The sequence below is a fragment of the Mus caroli genome, unplaced genomic scaffold (assembly GCF_978045245.1).
Source record: "Mus caroli unplaced genomic scaffold, Mus_caroli_1 scaffold_14, whole genome shotgun sequence".
NCBI classification, from domain to species: Eukaryota; Metazoa; Chordata; class Mammalia; order Rodentia; family Muridae; genus Mus; species Mus caroli.
In genome coordinates this window covers 39,721,844-39,747,753 of record NW_028227269.1, presented here as the reverse complement: position 1 = coordinate 39,747,753, position 25,910 = coordinate 39,721,844, and the positions used below count along the sequence as shown (strand labels likewise).

General features: G+C 37.3%; 2 protein-coding genes across 5 annotated transcripts in view; one reads left to right on the top strand and one right to left on the bottom strand.

Moving 5' to 3' along the window:
- Positions 1-25,910, bottom strand: part of Immp2l (inner mitochondrial membrane peptidase subunit 2) — a 910,609-nt gene that overhangs the window by 476,509 nt on the left and 408,190 nt on the right. The gene's annotated exons all lie outside the window — the stretch shown is intronic.
- Lrrn3 (leucine rich repeat neuronal 3) overlaps positions 1-25,910 on the top strand; it is a 33,612-nt gene that overhangs the window by 4,670 nt on the left and 3,032 nt on the right. The window contains exon 2 of one of the 3 annotated variants that reach the window (XM_085830316.1): positions 21,689-21,720. The exons of 1 other annotated variant lie outside the window; for it this stretch is intronic. The gene's annotated coding sequence lies outside the window, so the exon portion shown is untranslated. Of the gene's footprint in view, positions 1-21,688; positions 21,721-23,457; positions 23,596-25,910 lie in introns of those variants that run through there. One more of the 3 variants, XM_085830317.1, reaches the window with a different exon arrangement.

Below are 25,910 nucleotides of genomic sequence, written 5' to 3'. Positions count from 1 at the left end.
ATTTCTCTACTTTTACAGTTCAGGTTTTGTTTTTTTTTTCCTTCTGTAAAATTTATCTCTGCTTCTAAAATGTTCTCCAAAGTTTAATTAACATAATAGTAATTAACAGACCCGGAAACTTTGGGGAAATCGAGAAAGATATTACAAATGCATAGCAACACAGTGGTGGTGGTGAATTGTTTAAAGCTTTATTACTCACAAACCATCTTTTCACGGTTGCCCCTACCAACCTGAAAGGCCAGGCATGATAATTCTCCTAAGTGAGGTCTTGTTAGGGAAGAGACAGGGTTGACATGGGAGGAGCCAAGGTTTGGGGTGAGCAGGTGGCAGTAGAGCAATGCTCACTGCCAAGTCTGAAACTTAGGAAGCCACCTTTCTGTTTTGCTAACTCCCTCTCTGGATCTGGGCCTTCCTAGTCTTATGGCTTCCACATGATGTCATGATAGATCTTCATCGATTTCTGCAAACTAAAAACTACATTGCTTAATGGAAATTACAGTTGAGAAGTGCCTTGCTTATGTTAAATAGGAAAAACAACCACTTAGACTGACAACGTATGGGTATGGGGTCATCCAGTGGGGCTTTGACAGCCTATTAAAGGTCATGTCCCTTTGAAAAAACTGATATTCTTCCTTATGGTAAGAGGTGGTTGAGACTGAGATAATGGAGAGGATTTGATCAAAGCACATGACATGACTGTACTATGTATAATTTTTTAAAATGTATCAACCTTTAGAAAGAAATACTCTAAGACATTCTCCCTCCTCTTCCAATTGTCTGTCTGACGTTCAATAAATGGCAGGGGTCTCAAAAACTGCATTAATGGGGTAATATGTTACTCAGGGTCTACTCTAGGTTACCAAAATTTAAGATGCAAGTTCTCGGGTCTCTAGAAAACCGACCAGCATGAACACCAGTAAAGGTAAAACAGAGAAGCTTCTCCTTGGGTACCTCCCTCCTGGCTAGTCAACCAACCACAAGGAGGAACTGACACACAACAATCCAGAAATGTTACGACTCAAAGATATAAACTGCTAAATTTGCAAAATGGTGAAGTTAAAAGGCCAAGAAACTTAGCTGACAAAACATGTCTTAGTCTGAAAGCCCAAGTGATATTGCTTTGAACTTTTAAAAGTAATAATGTTTTTTAAATGAATGATATTATCCAAAATTTAAGAAGGCAAAAGAACCAAACCAATCAACCAACCAACCACCAACCACCACCACCACCACCACCACCACCACCACCACCACCACCACCACCACTACCACCACCACCACCACCACCATCACCAAACAACAACAAAGCAAAAAGAACCATGTGTGTGCTGTCAAGTTGTACTTCTAGCAAGCACAGCATCCCATAGCTCAGAGCAGCTCTGCTCAGGGAGGCTCAGTCTTCATGAACTCTTTCTTGCCTGTCCACACCACACTGGCCCACTAAGGCAGTGAAGACTTGTGTGTCAGTACTCAGTTCTCTTTTTCCAGAGGCTGAAACTGTTAGGGTCAATGCCCTGTGGAACCAGAAAGGGAGGCGGCACTTTTCTGCTTGTACAAAGCAAGGAATCCAAGACCAGGCACAGACACGCTCCTAGGACTGTGCTCACACGTGAGCCAGAGCTAAGCAAGAGCTCGGGAAGTCTCAGACTCACAGCAATTCTGAATAATAAAAATGCTGGATGTCTTGACTATAGAAAGTATATAAGGGGCTTCATTTACCACAGTACCAAAAGATGGGTTTAGCTTACACAATTTTCTAAAACTTAAATTTTAATAAAGAAAGCCAAATTATTTTAGTAGATTCATGCCCTAAAATAAGTTTTCTATAATACAAGACAGTCTCATGACAAAATTGAGGCATTTAATTTACACTGTCAACAAATTCGTAAGTTTACTCTGGTTAAGAAAATTTAAAAATTAGAACAGGTATTGAAACCAGACATATCTTGTCACCATATGATTCATATTTGTCCTTATAACTTTAGAATATTCATTCTCCTTTTACTACATTCATATTTCTAAGGATCCCAGCCTATCAGACTTCCTAACAGTGCTCATGGGCTCTACTTCATTCTATTTTTTATCAAAAGTCAGTCTCAGAAACACCGAGTACTAAATATGTTCTGCAGAGTATTCAACACCTGCAGGACGCAGGGGAGCACAGTGACCTTTGCTGAAATTTCAGTAGTTGCTGGAAATCACTTCCATATTTGGCTAGGAAGATGGCTTTCTAATTCTTGTGAAGGGCAAGGGGGTGATGGCCATCCACTGCAGGTGCCTTAGGCACTGAGAGCAAAACTACAGAGTAAGGAAAGGGTCCACTTTACAATGCTCCATCACCAAGGAGAAAGGACAGTGGGAAGGAAAGAGAACGCCACGTGAAAGTTAAGTGTGGTTCTACAAGACATGCATTAGTGTCATAAAGGTCAACCCTGCCGCCCAAGGATACAGCTAGTCTGACTCGCCCTCCTAGATGCAGGATGCTCAGCAAACTATGCCATTCATCATTCCATACCACACTCAAGCCAAGAAGCTCTTTGCTGCACTCATTCCCGTGTTTTCTTTTTCCCACTGAATAGAGTAGTGCTCTACCTATCTATAGTTAACTGTTGATCTGCATTAGATTGCCTGGACTTAGCTTTATAATTCAGTTCACAAAGGACAAGTGACCTTCAGCTCATAAGATACTTCCCTTTACATTTTATAAGTAGAATTCAACATGCTTCATCACCTGAGGTCACATAGCGTAAGAATGGCAGGAAGGAAAAAAATTCATGCCTCCAATTTCAATATAGATTGAAAATAATCCCACGAAGGAGCTAAGCTCGATCTGCTGACACTCAGTCCTCATGCATTCTTTCTTAATCAAGAAAATGGAAAACGTCTGAATAACACCACTGAAGCAGGGAGCATCAATTTTCAATGGCACTCATTGATCCTATGCAGTATCAATAGCTTTCCAGCTCTAGAGAGTCAATTGATGGGAGCTGTCATTTGGTTTTCAAAGTGAACTCTAGGCCAAACCTGAAACTTTATTAGAAAACATCTACATTGGCTCTTCATAAAGCTTCTAAGTTTCTCACTTTGTCCCCACCAAAGGCTAGCAGGGGAACCCTTCAAGTTCTAATGTCCTACACACAAAAGCTAAAGGAGAAATTCATGTCAGAATGTTCCCAAGCGGAGCTTGTACAGTGAGGAAAAGCACTTAGCCTGAATTCCATCCCTAAAACCCACTTGGTAGCAGGAAGAAAACTGATCCTCACGGTTTCATTTTTTTTCAACTGAGGCTTCCTCCAGTGACTACACATACAATGTCTTAAGAACATGGAAATATATTTTAAGTCATAACTAGTTAGACAACTCAACAAAGAAATTCAAGTATCTAAACGTTTTAATTCTGAAGCAATAAAAATAGTCAAACGCAACATTACCACCCAACTGAAAGGACATGAATGACATGTATGTACTGACATCATTATATCTATGTGTCCTTTTCTTTGTGTCTGGGTGAGCATGCGAGCATGCAGTACACATGAGGAATGTGGGGATAAGCCTCCTGAAATCAGTTCTCTCCTTTGAGCACGTGGCTTCCAGGTTTGGTAGGCAGCTTGTGTACCCCAGCCCCAAGTCATCTTGCTTGCTCAACATGAACAATTTTTAATTAAAAACTATGTCCTGCTACTTCTTGTATTTATTTATAACAATGAATAAAGAAGGGAAGGGAGGAAGAGACGCTTGTTAGCACTGATTCATGACGCATGCCCTGAACTCTGGTTAAGCTCTGTATACACCTCATCTCTCCATGAGGGACCTGAGACTCCATGTGGATAAACAACTTTCCAAATGTATTCAATGGCAAAGGGCGTGACTCTCACCTTTAATATTGACAGCAAAATCTACACCAGGAAGAAGAATGCTATTGTTCCAATGCCAATGATAGTTTTAGGAACAAGGCTAATGTTTTTTGGTTTGGGAAGCACTTTTCACAGACATTCCCAACAATAGGATCACAGTCTTCAGATCATATACAAATAGCCTATATAATATTTAGTCCATCTTTATCATTTGCCACATGGTATAACTTGAGAGTACATTTTTTTTTTTTTTTGGTTTTTCGAGACAGGGTTTCTCTTTATAACTCTGGCTGTCCTGGAGCTCACTTTGTAGACCAGGCTGGCCTCGAACTCAGAAATCCGCCTGCCTCTGCCTCCGGAGTGCTGGGATTAAAGGTGTGCGCCACCACGCCTGGCGAGAGTACTTTCTTATTTCATGAATACCAAACACTGATTTCCACTTCAATATATTTATTAATGTGTACAATCAGATAAGTGTAATATACAGTAAGAGCATCATGGTTGAATTGCAGAGTGACTTATGAACTAAGATTTCTATCACATTTTAGACAATATAAGTTGGATTTAAAATAACTAAAGTTTTCTTGACCATAAATATCTTACAAATTGTGTTAAGAGAGCAATTATTAATTTATCATTTTACTCCTAATAATATGACTCAGTTTGGAAAATACTGCCAATTTTGTATTATTTTTCTATACTTTGCAAATCTGGAAAAGATGAGGAGCAGTTCTAAGTTATGTTCCATAATTTCCTGGATCTAGAATGGGAACTCTTCTCCTGGACCAACACCAATTCTTTTCCCACACTGTACTAGAGGCACTAATGCATACAGCTGTGAACTTCACTTAAGTACAAGGCTTTCCACTACACATCATTATACCTAAGTATATATAACAACAAGCTGCCTATGCTCATACTGGGTTGGGACTTCTATGTATCTTTGAAGGCAGAGATATTCTAAGACAAGACACTACTTGGTCATTAATTGAAAAATGGCATTTCATTTTGGTAATAAGCATGAATACACTTATATAGATAATAAGTGGCACATGTATCACAGCAAATAGATGAATATTTTTATCCATGCTGATCTGTATAAAACTCCCTTGATAACTTTATTAAAATGTAGAATCGCACAAACTCTGAGAGCAAGACCCCAGAAGCTCTAGTGAATTTCTGCAAAAAAAGAAAAAAAATAGTCTTAAGCATTAAATAGCTAAATATCAGCCTTTGCTGTTCTATTGTCTTCCAAGTAAAGATTTTTAATCTATGAAAATTGCTTAGATTTATACAGAATATGCATATAATAGGTATACCATGTTATATTTTCCCCAAAATATAGATTGATATGAGGGTGTAACTAAATGAATTACAGGTTTCTTTATAAGAGATATTATTGATACATCCCAGCAAGTGAATTTAGTCAACTTGTAATAAGACAAGACCTTGGTTAACGTGCTCTGTTCTCCCTGGTCTAGAGAGTAAGCCACTCTCAGATGAGGTCTACCAGGAGCTGGACGTCCTTGGCCTGTGTGTTTGTGCATCCCCCATTTCATATATTCTATCACAGTAACTCTACTGAACACTACCAAAGTGCCACCAAACCAATGAGTGAATTCTACACTGTCTGCAGATTTTATTATCAAAGCTCGTTAAATAGAGAGCCAGCATTCATATAACAAAATCCACAAGCTGGGATAGACTGGACAGACATTAAGTTACTTGCTCAAAGTGACCCCATTATTTAAAGGAACAACTGGAACCCAGAAAACCAGGTGATTAAACCCCTTGCCTATCAAGTACTTCACCAGATATAAGGATGAAATTTCACAAAGTATAGATTATATTCTCTCTTTACTGAACCCTACAGAGAAACTCAGTAGGAAATCTCCATGAAATACCCCTTACCAGTGCACTCTCACCTGCTGGAGTCTCCCAGGTGCTTAGACAACAGCACAGAGTCACTTTTTATGATGCCTCTTTAAACTGGCATTTCAGTGATAGTAACACATTACTCTGCATTGAGCTTATTAACATCCCAAGTTTGGGGTTTTGAATTTGGGTCCCAATATGATTTTAGGAATGGAGATGTGTTATCAGAAGTGGCAGTGGGGAAAGCTACTTGAGTGGCATCTGCCTCTGACTTCCAGAAGTTTTCATTTGTAAGCCAGGAAAAGGAGACAAAAGAGGGAGAAATTACTTTATCAAAGTTCACAAGTAAATAATGCAACCATAGAAACAGCAGAGATTTCATATTTCTATGAAGAAAAACTAGAACAAAATGATTTTATTGTGTGACACTAAGAGGATTTTCTATTCCTGTTGGACATCCCAGCTCAAATCCAAAGCCTTACAAGCCGTTGCTATACCCAGTACAAGGCTTCAGAGCTCACACCCTATAAGGACAATGTTGGCAATGATAAGTATCATTGCAATTTTCAAACTTTAGTCAAAACCATGCTGTACCTTTTTTCCCCCCAAAGAAAGCAAAGTTGGGGATATTGAGCATGAAAGACTCTGGCTACAATATTTTCTAAATTGCTGATGCTAGCATGATCTGTGAGACCACCCAGGGTATGTTCGTCACTGGAACTTCACAGGGATGGGTTTCATTCACCCCCCCCCATTTGTCCTCTCCTTGGCACTTCTTGGAAATCTAAAACCACAGAGCAACATTCACATCAATATTAACAACTTCTAGAAGACTTTGTTTTCTCCAGCCCAAGAAAGAATACCTTCCCACATCCAACATCTCAAAAAAGCCCTGAAACAAATGCTTGAATTTTTATCATAGATAACTGAATTTTATAGCCCCACTCCTATACTAGCAAGCATGCATGCATACATGCGTACTTTCAAATATATCTAAACTCTGGATACTTTTAAAACATCTGCAGACCATTAAGGGTTATACAATCTTTTCATGCTGAGCTGTGACTGGTATCCAATTACTATTGTCTTTTAACAAACAATAGTACTATGCCAGACTGCACCAGACTGTAATAGGTATTTACACAGAAATAATAAGGAAAAAAGTCTACTAGGCAAGTAAATTCTTTAAGCGTTTCTGACAATAGAAGCAAATGCCATCCAAGAAGCTCTCTCTTTCTGTGCCTCCATTTATTATCACATCACCACCAGTAAGCCAAGTGTAAGGTATAATGGATTCCAACTGAGTAGCAATATTATGGCAGTAATGTTATTTTGATAATGACCGGCATTCATGATGTCTTCGTGCTTTAGGGTGAATTTGTATTGAGACTTTATATATTTAACTTTTGTAGTATTTCTATAAGAAAAGTCCGATTATCACTCATCCTTTAACGGTTAAGGAGAAAGTGACATGTAATGACAGGAAAACCAGAGTCTGTGTTTGATTCCTAAACTACTAGACTAGTTCTACTAAATCTTAATCTGAGAGCACAGGAAAGCAATGGAGAAAAAGAAGAGAATTGCATTTACTATTTAAGAGATTTTAGGGGTGAATACAGAACAAAGTAGGGCACAGAGAAGCAATACCCATCCATCGAAGACATGTTTGAGAAAAAAGCAACATCATTCTCAGACCTGTATCTATCTCTGGGGTCAGATTTACATCCATGGAATCTTTTGGAAAGTCCAATTTGCTAGAGAAATGACCCTCTGTCCAGGGATCACCTCCTTCCTATCTGCATGGATTTGCGCCATTTGTTTGGTTTTTCTTTTCAGAAGTGCAATTATACAATCTCAGCTGGAGACAAGACAATAGTTACATAATTTTATTCCTTCGGTTGTCTTTATGTCCTGTTCCCTTTGCCATAGCTCTGCAATCCATAAGTCAATATTGTCTTAGAGGTTGAACATTTATCATCTTATTTTGATGTTTTTGTTAAGCAATGCCCTCACTTCTATAGCTTGATTCAGGTTTATATTTTTTCTGTTTAGTGTGCTTATGCTATCACCATATCAATTATACGAAAGGATGGGAGAGGATAAATGAAACTAGTGAGTGCAGTTGACAGCAGTCATGAGAAAGCATGCTGGGGACAGAAAATTCTCCCAGGACTCCATTATTCAGTCTCTCCTGTTTCTGGTTCTAGGAGAAAATGCAAAAGATAGACTTTGAAATAAAAGGAAGTGCAAGGCTATTAGAAGGGATGATTAGTGGGGCACTTGCTAGGGGAACATAGCGAATAGACATTTGTGGATTCCTAGTAAACTGTGTCTCATTTATTCTAGCTTTAAATATGTGTAGAAATAATCAGGTTCTCATTCCATTAGTTCATGAACAAAATTGATTCAAAATGTGAAGGTCATAACTTCTCAGACATTTCAATGAATAGGAAAACAAGTGATCTATCTATATGTATGTATACACACACACACACACACACACACACACACACACACTCACACACACTGGGGTTTGGGGGGACAGCCTTATACATGTAAAAGGATAGGAGAGAGGGAAAAGAAGTTGAATATAGAGCCCAGTGCAATATATGGGCCCACCTGCTAGACTGCATAGAGGAATTTCCAGACCAGAGCTAAGCCCACTTCTGCAGCATAGGTCTCACTGAGAGAAAAATATGTTTTTATACATGATAATTATTAAAAAAATACTCACTTTAAAGAACTTGAAGTTGAATCTTCCTTATAAACTTAAGAATTGATATACCAATATGCCAAGAATTGTAAACAGATGTCAAATAACCTTCTGTTTGCAATAACAGCCTTTCTGCTTGTCTGACATCTAGTTATTCCAGTTAACATCATATATGAAACTCAGAAATTACACAGCTGAAGAATGAAATATTGATACCTGACGGCATATTGAAAGCGCATGAGAATGAGGCGCCACGAATGCACATAAATTGACCAAACGAGCCTGCATATGTTATAGCTTCCATGAGAACACAACTCATTCATTGACTGACAATTTGCATCAGGTTCGCTTGCTTATTCTGCAAATCACAAAAATGGGTTGCTGTGGCAACTGCCACATGCTATTTAGCTTGCTGTTGGGAAATGTCTCTTGGAGTACCGTGTAAGAAACAAATACAACATGTTTGCATGTTTGTATTGTTGCTCCCACCCTAGGGAAAGAAATCTCCTGACAAGAGGCCTATGTTTTTTAAAGCTTTAAAAATTGGACTGCTTTTGTCTTCTTCATTTATATTATCTGTAACACATGCTTATTGGAAAGGGGAAGAGAAAAAAATCTATTATCAAAATGCTACTTGCCGGTATGACCGGAACATGATAGAGATGCTGCCTATTACCATCCCTAATTTTATCAACACTGCTCTTTTAGCTATATTAATTCCCGAAATACACTTATTGAATCAACGTACAACACTCCCAAGAGTCTATAGCTCAATACTTAATGTACCAGCAAAAGCAAGTTTATTTTTCTAGGTCAGAAACAGGAGCAAGTAAGATACCATTACTATTCTGAGAAGCATTCTTGTCCCCAAAATTATGCTTTTTTTTTCCCATAAGCAGACCACACAGGACCTTATGACATGTCACACCCATGGTCAACACACAGCAAGGCAAGCAGTTTAGTGTCTTTATGCTAAGTAAATTAGAACACTCACTTGTAACTCACTTCTTACACAGAACCCCCAAACCAGGAGGCAAAGTATCTAAAACAGTTCAGGCCTCTCTATAAGTTTTCCTGCTAGCTTTTCCTTGTTTTATTTTATATTTTCATGTCCATCTGTCTGTCTGACACAAGATCTTGCTATAAAACCCCAAGAAAATCTTCTCCACTTGGCTCCTAAGAGCTGGGATTGCAGGCCTCCACTACCACCTGTGGCCCCATTCTTCCAACCCACTGACAATCGTGACAACTTTTTTTGACCTCTTCAGATGCTAGTGTGACAAGCAAAGATGTGTCTTCTCTCTCCATCACCACTGCTGCTGGGAGTTTGTCAATGACTCCCTAGCAGGAGTGCTGGGGAGATCATATTTTCAGTTACAGATGCAACGGGGCAAAGATGAGGGAACTACACCTGCTAGAAGACACCCGGGCATTATAAATAATGCTATAATAACAGGAACTAAAATGGGTGCGAAAAATAATTCACATGCTGGGTGTAGCTGTAAATCGCACTTACAGACCTACAGAGATGGACATCTGGATTGTGTGGTGACTGTTGTGGGCTGGGCCATTATTTCAGACAAAAGAAGTGAATTCAACACATAACTGGATCTCCCCCCACCTTTCCTTGGGCAACAATAAAGAACAATCAATTTAAAAATAATTGGAGAAATTTGTGTTGTGCTCAGAAGAGTAAAAGAAAACATTCATTCAATAGTACCACACAGAATCGTTTGCTTAATAGCATTTCTAATATGTTATGCATTTATTCAATCTACTTCCTTCTATATTAAAATGCAAAAACAATTACTCTGGATGTAAATCCTAGAAAACAATCAAAGCTTCTATTAAATCAGAGAAGAGACAGTTAAGCTGAAATGTGATTTGCAGATGCTCATGAATAGACAATACTTGGAATTTTTTTTCCTAGAATGTGAGAGAAGGGTTACTAGAAGCAGGGACTCTTCCTTCTTCCTCTCTTCCTTCTTTCTCTCTTCCTTTTCTCTTTCCCTCCCCTTTCTACCAATCTTACTTAAAAAGCCAGAGTTTGAAGAGGAACTTTATTTGATTTCTAATAATTCAAACTATGTAACTATGTAAAACTGCTTTATTTTGGACAACAGCCCTGTAACAGGTACAAACTCCCTTTCAATATTTTATTATAAATAGTTTACATTCAACTGATTATTCAGAAGAATATTGTCATTACAAACTTCTTGCTCCTTTATCTTTAACAAAAAACAAAACAACTGGGTAGGTGTGTGTGTGTGTGTGTGTGTGTGTATGTGTGTGTGTGTGTGTACAATATGTTCAAACTAAGCATATTTGAGAAAAGGCAACTAAACATAAAGCAATGAATAAAAGAATTCATGCATGGATAACACACATTTTACATTTTAGTGTCCAAATGGAATTTTGAAAATACACATGCTTTAATTGGGCTGCTGCTGCAGCAATAATCTTAAATACGAGATTCAATAAACGTGTTTTCATGCTCTGATTAAATGTCAAGGCCACAGATTTGTTATTTCAGATCCAGTGAGCAATAATTTCATTGGATAATAATGAACTCCCAAAGATTTATTTGAAACACTCAGCTGCCCATTACAAAGCTCTGATTCATCACAAGAATTTCAACCCTGCGGATAGTATTATGGCACCTAGGACACAAAGCACACACTTTGAAGTACACTTTACTCACGTCCTATGTGCAGTGCCAGCTGATTGAACACCAACCGTATTTGCATAATCCTACTCACAAGAGATAGCACTTGAACTTGCATACATTTTTTTTTTCCTTCACAGGGTATTTGTACATTTCATTAGCAGGGTGTTCTTCTCTGAAGTTCACTGTCTTAAGTGTCACTTTCTGGCAATTCCAATCTAAGCCACACTACACTAAAGATGCAGCCTCACAGGTTGTCAGTGTAACCATTATTTTCCATTTGATCACTATTGTCTGGAGTAAGTGAGGGCTGGCCTCCAGCCACGTCAGGCCAGCCTTCTAGAGAGCCCTCATCACTTACACTCAATTATCTGTGTAGTTGTTATTACTTTGTTGTTGCTACAGCACTCTCCATTCTTTTGTAAAAATATTTAAGCACTTTAAGACATTAAGAGCATATTATGTCCCAATTTACACGGTTCCCTGTGTTGTCAAACTACAGAGGCCACAGTTTAAGAATCTGCATGCCTTATGTCACCATCATGATGCTATTACCACACATACAACAGAAAAATCAATTGATAACCACACCTTCATTGAAAGAGATATACCAATAAGTGTTATTTCCTTTGACTTCCTCACACAGTACTTACTGAAGACCTTACACAGGAGGAATAGTGTTGGAGGTTTTTAAAGATTGTTTTTTTTTTTTCAACAGTTTGAATTTAATTACATCTCCTTGCATGATCGTATTTTCATGTGGGTTTTGCTCTAGTGTTGTAGTGTCCTGAAATAAAATACATGCATACTGATGTCTCATTTGCTAAGTTTGTATTCTCATTCAGCAACCCACTCACCCACACTGTATGAGTGAGATCAGAAAGGTAAAATGACTGCCTTCTGGAGCAGTTTTTAAAATGTCTATCATCCTAATGTATAATTAAGAAAAAAGTGGCATCCATTCAACCATTCAGCCATTCATTTACTCATTTAGTAGATACTGAGCCACAATGCCAGCCACTATTTTAGTTAAATATTAGACACAGAGAACAAGGGGCCAGCAAGATGGTTCAGTTGGGCTTTCAGGCGCTTACTGCCAAGACTAATGACCTGAGACCAATCACTGGGGCTCATATAATAGAGATTGCGAACCAACTTGCTCAAGTTTCCTCTCATTTCCACAAGTGTGCCATGGCAGGTACATTTCCATATGTGTGTGGTTATGTGTACACACACATACACACACTAAATAAATAATAAATTAATGTAATAATATTTAAATAATTAATAATTAATATACATAATGTAATAATTAAAATATTGAAACACGGAGCAAAATAGGAAACTACTGAAGAGCTAATATTCTAGCAGGAATAATGAGAAGGCAAAAAGAAAAAAAAGAAAAAGAAAAGACATTCTTTTTTTCTTAGATATTTTCTTCATTTACATTTCAAATGCTATCCCCAAAGTCCCCTATACCCTCACACCGCCCTGCTCCCACCCATTCCCACTTCCTGGCCCTGGCATTCACCTGTACTGAGGAATATGATCTTTGCAAGGCCTAGCCTCCCATTGATGGCTGACTAGGCCATCCTCTGCTACATATGCAACTAGAGACAGTTCAGGGGCAGGGTGGGTACTGGTTAGTTCATATTGTTGTTCCTCCTATAGGGTTGCAGACCCCTTTAGCTCCTTGGGTACTTTCTCTAGCTCCTTCCTTAGGGGCCCCATGTTCTATCCAATAGATGACTGTGAGCATCAACTTCTGTATTTGCCAGGCACTGCCATAGCCTCACAAGAGAGAGTTATGTCAGGGTCCTGTCAGCAAAATCTTTCTGGCATATGCAATGGTGTCTGGGTTTGGTGGTTGTATATGGGATGGATCCCCGGGTGGGGCAGTCTCTGGATGGTCCTTCCTTCCGTTCAGCTCTGACCTTTGTCTCAGTAACTCCTTCCATGGGAATTTTATTCCCCATTCTAAGAAGGAGCGAAGTATTCACACTTTGGTTTTCCTTCTTCTTGAGTTTCATGTGTTTTGCAAATTGTATCTTGGATATTCTAAATTTCTGGGCTAATATCTGCTTATCAGTGAGTACATATCATATGTGTTCTTTTGTGACTGGGTTACCTCACTCAGGATGGTATCCTCCAGATGCATCCATTTGCCTAAAAATTTTATGAATTCATTGTTTTGAATTGCTGAGTAGTACTCCATTGCAAAAACATTGTTTCTAAAAGTCTTGACTATTTTACAAATACAATGGCAACTTGTCATAAATGGAGATCTCAATAAGGAAATCTATAAATAAGGAATCAAAAAGTAAGAGAATTAAAGCCAAAGTTTTATAAACGTCCTTCAACGTCAATGTGTTCACTGTCGTGCAATAAACCATTAGTTTTACTTCCCAATTAGGTTTATAAGAAAGTGATGTTTACCTAATGCCACTGTGTAAGGAAGAAAAGCATGGGCCATGCTCATGAACGGAGAAAGACACAGGTCTAGCAGGAAGGTCCTTAAGAGGCAGGTAACAGGCTCTTTACTCTCTAGGATTGTCAACTAAAGACCTATGTGTGGCCAGCATGAGCTAGGCTAAGAATGGCTGATAACAGATACAGGATCTGGAATAAAGCTAAGATGGTGCTAGTTAGTAGACTCTTAAACTGGGAACACCATATTAACTCTTCCTAAACCTCTGTCACCTGAGAAATGGGTATAGCTTTCCCTACTGTCAGGATTGTGGTAGGATGCATACAACGCTGTGAATGTAAGCTCAACTGATGTGTTATGAAGTAGCCTGCTATTAGTTTGACCATTGGTGTTATTTTTGCTATTTGTTGTTGTTAGTGGAAAAAAATAAGGCCCTTTAAAAGAATCTTTAGGGCCAGAGCTATACGAAAACCATAAGAATGAGTAAAGTATCAAAATCTGTCCACTGACACTGGAGTTAATCCACATTGTAGAAATGAGACACCATTTATAATCTAAACTTTATACAATTGAGAGAAATTGCAAAGCTTAGGACAGCTGGAATTTCAACTTTACATTTTCATTATTCTGAGTGTAATTCCTTCTCGCATAAGATGTGGCAGCTTGACCAAAATAGTATCACAACTTTTAAGAAAATCCACGCATCAGAAATGATGACGTGTAACTGTTCATATATAAAAAGAAACACGCATACATACATACACACATATACATACATACATATACATACATACATATATACATACATACATACATACATACATTTGTGTTTAGGCATGTGCCTCAGAGCAAATCTGTGGTGGTTAGAAAATAACTCCCGAGAGTCAGGTCTCTCCTCTCACCATGTGTGTCTCATGGATCAAACTCAGGTAGTCAGGCTTGGTGGCAAGTGCCTTCCCTGTGAGCCATCTCAATGGTCCAATATTTTCAATAATATGAACCTCATATGAGTAACTCTTCATTGAGCAATATAAGTTGTCTATTGTAGGAGAATTTTACAAATGAAATAACAGTACTTTATAAAATAATTATATTTGGTTACAGTGCAAATGGTATAGTTAAGTGAACCAAATTGAAAGGATTTGGGATGTCACGGCATTTGATGATGATGGGAAAATTTCTTCTCATCATTCCAATGTAAAATTCAAATAGTACATAAGACTGTTTAAAATACTGTACTGAGGCTGCTATTGCTTAGTGTAGAACTTTTTTTGATGTAAACTGATGTTCTGAATTGAAATTCCAAATTATTTGAAGACAATTTCTAAGACATTCCTCTAAAAAGGTGGTTTGTCTTCTAGTTTTTACTTGATCCATACATGAGGTGAGATCTAGGCTTCAAAGTAAAGTGGATGCAAATGTATGGGCTCGTTTTAACAGACATCTTTTCTCTATTAAGATTTAAATATGCATTTTTATGAATGGTCCAGATTGCCAAACTTGGAAGGACGATTTGTGTTTGATGTCTATGAATGAAATAAGAAATAAGTATTAAAGTTCGATAGGCCCAGAAAGTATTAGAAACTAACTCCGTCTGTTCTTTGAGACACTTTCAAGGTTTAGGCAGTGGTAGAGGGCTTTTTTCTTTTTAAACATTCGTGAGACCTTAGGTTCAGTCACTAATTCCATAAATAAAAACAAGGGGATAATCCACCAAAAGATATGGAGTAATCTGACATCAGCATATCCCAATGCTAGTATTAGAGACACAATCAGTGCAGAAAGGAATGGCCACACAGTAAGATGTACAGACATGCACACAGACACGAAAGCTGTATCTGTGTGTTGCTTAAAAGATTACTTCTGAAACTCAAAGCTATAATTCAGGAAGCTTTTCTGAAGCCTCCAATTGAGTTTCTGTTTTTCTATTTTAAAATCCTGTTTGTAGTCCCTGGACAAAAATACAGCAAAGCTGCTTTAAGCAAATTGTCAAGAGTATAATGGGAAAACCGTGGAACATGAGGGAAATTTGGCCGAATTTTTAAATTAAAACACAAACTGTCCCATGCTCATTATAAAGAATTAAGAATATGGAGCATATCTGTATGGCCTCCTGCCTTAGGTGAGAAACAGAAAAGCACTATCCATCACTGATCTCACATCAGTCAGAGGATGACCCTGATCACCGGCAGTGTGGTCCTGCAGTCTTTCTGACATCATTTGAGGAAAGGATTTGACCACAAGATCTGATTATTATTTGACTGCCTTTCAAAACATAGTTTATTTTCTCAAGTTTCAGCAATAACACTGATTGATATACTATGTTTTTGTTTGTCTTATTTCGCAATGAGTATATGACTGCAAGGATGACCACTTGGGGCTAGAAAGCCATTTGAGGGCTCTTCCTTGGAAAGGCTTTCTCTTGCTCTCAGCATTACTTAGTTGACAGTAGTTCTTTGCCCTCAAGTGGGGCTCCCATGAAAGGGCTCCTCCCTCTCATATCACCATGTCCATAAGCAACACTAAATGGCCTCAGCAGCCCGTGTGTGTGTGTGCACATGTATATGTACGTGTTGTGTGTGTCTGTGTGTGCAAGGGTATGTATATGTGTATGTCTGTGTGTGTCTCTGTGTGTGAGAGAAAGAGACACAAAATGCCAGTCAAAGAAATAGACAGAGAGACAGAGAGAAAGACAGAGGGACACAGAGAGAACAATAACAACTAAGGAAAGAGAGGCCATGTTTTTTTTTTTTTTTTTTTAAAGAACAATTAAAGTAATGAGTGTCAAAATTCTATTATAGTTGGAACAAATATGAAAATCCCAGGGCCTATACACTCTGAGTTGCTGTTAAAGAACTCTAAAACTTGACCTTGAGACATCTGTGATAACATCACAAATTAACCATGCATCCACCTCTGACCACAGTATGTGATTGGCCTCTGACCCACAGGATTCCTTCCCCTCTTCACAGGCCACTTACCTTTTATTTCTTCCAACTGAGTTTACTAAAAAGAAAAAAAATCTGAGGGTATTTTTTGATTATTACCTATTTTGGCATAGCTGGTAAAACAGAAGCATTTCACATTGGAAACCAAGATAAAATAAAACTTCAGGGGAGGGGAGCTGTATACATACTCATCTCTCTCTCTCTCTCTCTCTCTCTCTCTCTCTCTCTCTCTCTCTCTCACACACACACACACACACACACACACACACACACACACTAGAAGATTTTCAGAGGGAAAACTAGGAAGGGAAAACATTTGAGATGTAAATAAAGAAAATATCTAATAAAATATATATATATTCTAGCCCTCACTTTGGAAGAAAAAAATAATCCCAGGATTAAAAATGTAATTAAGCAAGCACGTGCCTAGTACAAAAAGAGGCAGAGTCTCAGTTCTTAGCACACACAATTTCAAAACTTCTAAAAATCTGTATTTGTTCAGGTCATAAGAATCATTTCAAAGATTACTTGTGACCCTAGAGAAACTATTTATTTCTATAGAGAACTTGAAAAACATGTTTAAGATGTAAGTAAATGTGACAAGAATCTAAAATTAAGAAATTTCAGCATACACACTCAGAAACTATTCAAACATTTTATATTATATCTTCACAAAGGTCTACATTGATATAGTTTTGAATGGATTTAAGGTTATTGTAAAAATCATATAATTGTAGAGACCGAAGGTAATTCATTTTGCAAATAAAATCACGAGGGGTCGCAAGGTCTTCTCCTTAAATGTGCACATTTTCATAATATTCTGTGACTAGTGTGCTTGTAATTTAACAAAGAGCATCTTCCACATACATCTATGATTCAATTACAAACTAAAGCAAGATTTCATCTCTGTCTCCCAATTCAAAATAGGGGATAATGGCACTTTAGTCTGAGATGTGTCAAGGTCAAGGAGAAGCCACAAATGAGCACTTTCCCTAAAGAGGAGTACCCTTGGGACGAAATAAATGCTAAATAAGGGAAGAATAAAGAAGAAGTCTAAAAGGGATATCACTATTCACAGATTCTAAAATAGGTCTCAAATAATACTAAATAATAAATACAGTTCTGATATAAATTTTAGACTTCCTAACTATATGGAGAGAAGAAATTCAAGCACAAAAAGGAAGTTTGTGGTTTAGAATGTCATGTGTTCTGCTAATTCTGCTCAAAAATAATTTTCACATATAATATACAAATTAAGTGCTTGGTTGAGCAAAAATAAATATACATAAGAACTCTTTTCATAATGTTAATACTTAGATTATTTGTGATGGTCCAGAAATCACAGCACCAGCAATAACAGTCCTTGGCTCTGGCTGCATCTCTCACTCTCTACAGCTAGTTAGTTGTAGGAAGCAAACGTCTTCATAATGGCAACTCTTCATTCAAGAAGGTTCAGGAATCCACACAGCATTAACAATTCATTTAGAAATATGAAAATTTAGACTGAAATACCTTTTTTTTGGTATGAAACTAAAGCTCAGAGAGTAATCTGATTGGTTGAAATGCAGAACAAAATTATCCCTAGGGACCAGAAAGATTTCTCAATATTGTCCTTCCACAATGCCTACCTGTTAACATTGGAATAGTGTGTTATGATCAACCAAAAGTAGCAACAACCACCAACTCAGTGAGCCTGTACATGGACCACACATCTGTCTGAGAAAACAGGCAGGTGAATGGTGCTATTTCAGTGACAATTTGCCACAAAGTGGATCTCAGTGGTTGATAACACTTGGAGGCTAAATGAAGAGCCTTGTATCCATGACTGTTCACATCTGGGCACCTAAACCCAAGCTGTTTGCCCCCTCCATTTGATGACTGAGGTGATGCTCTTTTCCATTTATTACCCTCTAGAAATAAGCATGAAATGAAATACTAATACTGGTAGACAATTAATTTAGAATAATGACAGACAACTAATTTGATAGCCTTTAAAGGCCATTAGAAGTAAAATGCACTGATCCTAACTTGTTAATGGTGCAGGGTAAGAGTAATGAATACAAACATTATAGAATAAAGAATTCAAAGGTTAAACTGGGATAAATGAGTTAGCACCTAGACAATTATCAAACACCTTAAGAACATTTCTATTCACAGAATAGTATTATACATATACAAACTTGGAATGTGAAGAAATCTCAAATATCATGGTTTTTTTTTTTGTTTTTGTTTTTGTTTTTGTTTTTGTTTTCGAGACAGGGTTTCTCTTTATAGCTCTGGCTGTCCTGGAACTCACTCTGTAGACCAGGCTGTCCTCGAACTCAGAAATCCGCCTGCCTCTACCCCCCGAGTGCTGGGATTAAAGGCGTGTGCCACCACGTCCGGCTCTCAAATATCATGTAATCCAATCTCTAAGCTTCAAAAATGAGTAGCTTACAGCACAGGAGAAAGGGTATTCTGTCCATAGGCACATCTTTTATAAACCAGTGTCATATTTCTTTATGCAAAGCAAGAGTCATTTAACTTATTCAGTGAACAGGTCAATATTTTAATTATAATATTTTAAATATCCACTTTTAATAAAAACCTACAAACAAGTTCAGGTAACTAGGTTTCAGAGACTAGAAAATAAATATTTCTCAAATAAAAAGAAAAGTTTTTTTTTTTTTTAATGTGTATAGTAAAACTCAACGATTCTTTAGGCATATGAAACCTTCAATTAGAAGTAAAGAAAGGCTGAATTTTACAACAAGGGACTCTAAAATCAGATAATAAAAGAATGGATTCAGAGATCTTTATACAAATGAACTTAGCAAATTTGTTATAGAAGAAAGGGGAAAGCTGGGTTTTTAACGTAGCCATGGCAACTTTCTATCGTCACCAATTTTCCCCCTGGAGTCAAGTATCACAATGTTTCTCTTCCACATGATCCAGCCTTTATAATACACATAATGAGGTACAAGCAAAGGAACACTTTGCTCTTAAGCTTCTAAATTGCAAAGCTTCATTGAAAAGATAGAACATTTTAAAGTTGTCTTGTCCACCTGTTTCTCCCCTGTCCTAAAGGAACATTCTATTACAGACAGTATAAAAGACCTGGTACCATTTCAGTTACGTCTGCTAGACAGACAGAATTAAGCATTCTTTCCTCAGTACACACACAGACCATTACACATGGCTTTATTGTAAATCCCATTGGCTGTGCAGTATACTCCTTATCGACTCGACTCACTGAGAACTTTGCAAGGAGACACAGGGTCTTACTTATGGTCAACTTTCCATGTCTACAGGACTGCCTTCCTCAAGGAGGTGATCAGTCAGTGACTGGCCAATGATGAGACACAGACAAAGAATGGCCAGGACAGGGCTCTCTCCATAAAAAGAGTCAATATGCAATCTCATCTAGACGTTTTCCTTTTGATTCTGACCAAAAATATACTGAAAAGAAATCTCAGCCATGATGAGTGTCCACAGGCATTAAAAAAATATTATTTATCTCAGTGAACTAAATTGGCATGTTTCATGCTGTCAGTGTAGCATATTAAATATTTTAAGCCTTTGCTCTTCTGCAGGAAAAATTGCATGGGGAGGCAATTGGAGAAACTAAATAAGCTGTAAGAAACATTCAGGGAACACAAAGAAACACAAACATTGGGAGAAAATATCCCACATTTCCAAGTGCTTTCTAAATTAAAAATAAAAAAGGGGGGCTTGATTCAGGCCACAAAAGGGCTTATGGTAGCTGAAAGACTATAATAAATATATATTTTTTAATATTTCAGTTTTAAAAGGGAAGTGATGTATGTATACAGTGAAATGAAAATGTGCTATATGTACCCAAGAATATTGACTCAAGGGTGGATGGATAAATACGTGCTGAGGAGAATGGGCAATGAGCTCATTGTCAGAGCCATGCCAATCATGTGAGAGCATCCTGAGAACTACCATGGGTTAAGATAAAGTTTTCCACTTCTACTGACATTTCAATGTCATCTGAATTTTCAAAATATGCAGTTTCAGTTTATCTAGCTTTAACGTATGAGTATGTGGTCTTCAAGATTAAAAATGATGTTTAGAAATAGTTCTCTCTGAAAACAAACAAAAGTGACTGAGAAGAACAAAGTAAACTCACTGAGTTGCCAATGCCTGATCACACTAAAGCTTCATCACCTACAGGCCACACTCTGCGCTGAGTAAGAATATCTGCTTACTGCTAAAGTACCACAGTGTAAGGGAAAGAGAGAAATTCTAGCTGCACATTAGCCATTTTATTATTATTATTATTATTATTATTATTATTATTATTATTATTATTATGTATTTTCTTCATTTACATTTCCAATGCTATCCCAAAAGTCCCCCATACCCTCCCCACTCCCCTATTCACCCACTCCCACTTCTTGGCCCTGGAGTTCCCCTGTACTGAGGCATATAAAGTTTGCATGACCAATGGGCCTCTTTTTCCAGTGATGGCGGATTAGGCCATCCTTTGATACATATGCAGCTAGAGTCAAGAGCTCTGGGGTACTGGTTAGTTCATAATGTTGCACCTACAGGGTTGCAGGTCACTTTAGCTCCTTGGTTACTTTCTCTAGCTCCTCCATTGTGGGCCCTGTGATCCATCCTATAGCTGACTGTGAGCATCCACTTCTGTGTTTGCTAGGCCCGGGCATAGCCTCACAAGAGACAGCTATATCAGGGTCCTTTCAGCAAAATCTTGTTAGTGTATGCAATGGTGTCAGGGTTTGGAGCTCACATGACATGTACTCACTGATAAGTGGATATTAGCCCAGAGCTCAGAATACCCAAGATACAATTTGCAAAACACATGAAACTCAAGAAGAATGAAGACCAAAGTGTGGACACTTTGCCCCTTCTTAGAATTGGGAACAAAACACCCATGGAAGGAGTTACAGAGACAAAGTTTGGAGCTGAGACGAAAGGATGGACCATCTAGAGACTGCCAAACCTGGGGATCCATCACGTTAAGCATTTTTAATGCATTCATCAGTCAATTCATAATATCTACTCCTAAAATCTTTAAGCCTCAGATTTTTCCCTGAAGTGTGAGATCCTTGATAAATGATGGAATACAGGCCATTATTTAAGTATATTTGCCATGATCTAGTTCACATTTTCCTAAATTTGAAATGCTTCTCACAAAGTCTTTATCTTTTATTCTGTGTGATCAAAACCTACGAACAGCAGCTAGAAATCTGGGACCTGGGAAGAAAGAGGTGAGGACGTTTTTTGAAATTCTGAGAAATTCACCTAAACTGCATTCAAGCTGGTCAACTTATTTTTAGTTGTGCAATGGGTTATTTTTAAAGTTCTTGTAACAATGTATAGGAAAAGGGATAAAACTCTTTTAAAATAAATTATGTAGCCCAAATCTACAAATGGCCACTAGTGGGAAAACATTTTCTCATTGGTGAAACTAATGCATACGTTTAAAAAAAATAGCTGTTTTAAAATGCCTGTAACTTCTCTCACTTTCAAGTGGCCATAATTTTCTCACGTTCAAGTAGATGCTTCATAGAGAAAGGTGAAATTTCTTAAGGAAAATTTCTTTAAAAATGTGATGATATCTCTTTTATCTACTCCATTCTGATTACTGTTTGTTGAATACTTTAATCATTTTTTTAAATTATGCTAATTGTTGTTTGATTTGCTATCATTCAATACAAACTGTGGAAAGACATACTTGTAAGTTATTAATCAGCAAATTATTAACTAATTTCTGATCAACCAATTAAGTGTCTTAATATAACCAAATAAATTAAGGTGAACAATGATCCTAATCATAATAATCTTATGCTCTAGGAAGAATAATAATCAAATCATTAAATGTTTAGCAAAAGAATAATCTGTAAGTACATAGCTATTCATGATCTAATAGCCTAACATATATATACTGTTTACTAATAATAGTCTCAGTTTCATTAGACTCTTAAAGAAATGTGAATGAAAATTAAGCTAACAGTTGAAAACAAAGGAAAAGCTTCCAGCCAAGGCACTTGGGTTCGGGGTACACCAGTGACCAGGGTACTTGGGTTCACCCTCTACAGGAGTACTGTGTCCGGTAGCAGGAAAGGAAGCCTTCGTTGTCATGACTGTCATAACCATGAGCTCTAGTCTAACTTTGCTGCCTCTGAGCCTGTATTCATAAGCTACAGATATAAGACTTATTTATACATAGGTAATAACTTCTGCATAACTTCATTCTTACGTTAAAAATATAGCTAATATGCATTTTGAGTATGTGGTAAAATAAATACAAATAAGAGGGGGTACATTTATTGAAGGTTCAAAAATTAACAAGTTGGAATGCTTGAGCTTTATGTAACCTGATGAAAATGTACTCATGAGATCCTTTCACTGATGCACTGAAAACTTCCAAGTCTGTTTTTCTAATGGAGTAATGCTTCTTGCTGTACAGTAGACCCAGGAGTTGCAATCTTTCTTTCAGTCACACTTCTTGTAATAAATTAGATGGTACTTCTACTTTGTATACTAGTTCCACGTGACTTTAGTTTGTGTGACTCAGACCTTCATCATAACTTGTTTTGGCAAAACAGATTTTCTAAACTTCAAAATCTGAAGATGATAGTTTTAACAGATCTGAGAAAGAAAAAGTCCCCTGCACTAAATGTTTGTTAAAATTACCTCCTAATTTCCATTCATGTGGACAGGGTGACCTTCTAGAAAGAGCTGAACACGTAAGTGGGGGAAACTGTGTCCTAATCATATCCTATTGTTTATTAGCCAAATGTTCTTAGGCAGATGAGACCTCAAGCAGGAGAGATTATAATACTGTAAGGTTTCAGGTCCTGTTCATTAAAAGTACTTGGCTATACAAGCATCTCACTACCCTATTTTGCAAGGCCATTGGTAACATAAACAATTGCTAATAAGAATATTTGGAAGCTGAGAAACACTAAGAAGTAAGACAATACTGCTTCTGTCTTAGGACTGTGTGAAGAGCCCATGCTAATAACTGCTGGTGAACGCATCACGGCAAATTCCAAGGATGTAAGACAAAGTCAATATTCAATAGTCTGCTATGCTTTCCACCCTCACAGAGTCTTCCCAGATACCAACTCAAACAAGTGGTGAGAATGGAATCAGAAAAAAAAATTCTAATTAAACATAAACATAATTGTTCAAACACACCCATCAAGAAGATTTCCAAATAAAAATTTACGTTCTTCTATTAATCATGTCATTTAATAATTTACCTTCCGGCTAACTTGCAGGACACAGGCTCCCCTTCACACAGCTGGTGAAAGCAGATATAACCAATTAACTGGGAGAAGTCACATCTCCATCATTCTCAGCTGGGTGATTTGTGAAAACATCAAGAAGTGTATTTTGTACTTTCTACCTAGGTTTTTACTTTATCTTGGACAAAAGAGGTTTCATACTGCTTTTACTCAGTTGTCCTTTCTGTAGGCTCCTGTCTCTGTGGTCTCTTGCTTGCATGTACTTTAACCATCTATTAACTAATGCTTTGGCTTTCTGACTGAAGTTCACTATAGGAAGTGAGAATATCCAAGTGATCTTTTTCTCTATTGGCTATTAACCCAATAATGAAAACACAGAAATTGCTTAATAAATCTCACTAAATTACAAACGAATGAACCACAAATACAGTAAATCAAAGGTTCTCAACTTGTAGGTCCTGACACCTTTACATATCAGAGAACCTGCATATTGCATATTTATCCTATTAATTGTGACCGTAGAAAAATTACATTCATGAAGGAGCAACAAAATAATATTATGGTTATGAGTCACTGTAACATGAGGAACTGTATTGAAGGGTCAGGACATTAGGGATGGCAGGAGATTGACTTTTAGAATCTAACAATCCTTTGTTTTATCCTCAGAAATAATATTTCAATCTTATGTAAAAATATAGTCGCTATAGAGTTTGTGTAACTAGTAAGATAAATATGAATATGAGCAGTTAAATTTATTGATGCTTAAAAAAATGAACAAATTGGATTGCTTTTATTGCATGTGAAATTATGGAAATGTCCATTTCCTCACATTCATTCGCTGGTATACTCTCAACACTTCTTGAGTCTGTGCTAACATTCCAGTTACCAAGGTCAGGAACTGGAGATCAAAAGACAAGTAAATCTCATGTTCCCAAGGAGTGTGACCGGAAACACAAAATACTGAGAAGCAAGAGGGAGAAGTTATATGAAAGGCAGGCTTCCCAGAGGATGCAGGCTTGAAGGATGAAAAAAAGAAAGCAGATACCTTTGACTCAAGGCAAGTTAATAGTTAACTAAAAAAAAAAAAAAATCACAACTCAATATCAGATAAAATCACATTTCTGAGTGTTAAGGGGAAAAGACAAGATAGCTGTAAATGTAAACTGTGATTCATAATTCTTAGAAATAAATCCTCATTTTAAAACAGAAACACTTCTACCTCTCTATGCGAACACATGGCATTTATGTTTACGTGTATGAATATTTATGTGTATTGCTGAAATGTCGACCATATCTTTATCCAATTATGCCATTGTAACCATAAATGCTGAGAGGCAGCAAGCCCAAAATGAAGAGTCCAACCACACCTGACTCTCTCAACCATGTGAAGAGATGGGAGTCAGCTCACCAGCAATCTGCCTGGATGAAGCATAGACCTACCAGCACTGCATCCTGTTAAGCTAACTGGAATGTGCTTTTGAACGTCTTACTCTTTTTGACAAAAGAATGCCAGTGTCAATTTAAAGAAGGAATATCCACTTTAGGGATGTAAGACGGTTGTTTTTATTACTAGTTTCTGATGGGATGTAAATTATTCTCAATGATAAACAATCAAATCTTCATCTTATATTAATTTCATACAAGTATATGTACAGTAAGGTAGATTGGCCTCTATTTTTCTAAATTCTCAAATCATTTTATGCAAAGCAGACTACAGAGAGAGGCAGGAATGAAAATAAGGAATTGTGCTAAATATCACTACTTAGCTCATTCAGCAATCAGGAACAATTTTGCTCCCAAGTGCTGACTATAAAGGGTAGGAGGAGCAACAGGCTCACTATTTGATTATAATAAACCAGCATTATTTGTTTAGAACATACATCAAAATCCACCATGCCTTCAAAGGTGTTGTCTTTTATTTTTCACTATAGTCCATTCATAAAAACACAGAAAAATAAAGTAAGTAAAGCTAGAGGTATAAACAAAACTTTGAAACAACTGAAAGATTCTGGAAGGATCCTTTTCATACCAAATGAAACTTCAGTCCTTGGAATATCAAATTTCTTGATTTACTTAATGTCTGAGACAACAATAGGGACAAAGTCATGAAAACGTACTGAAATACTGCAAATGCTAGCAATATTTATATATGTGAAATAATTATATGTAGTTAAACATTAATTATGGATTTTTCTCTTGAACTA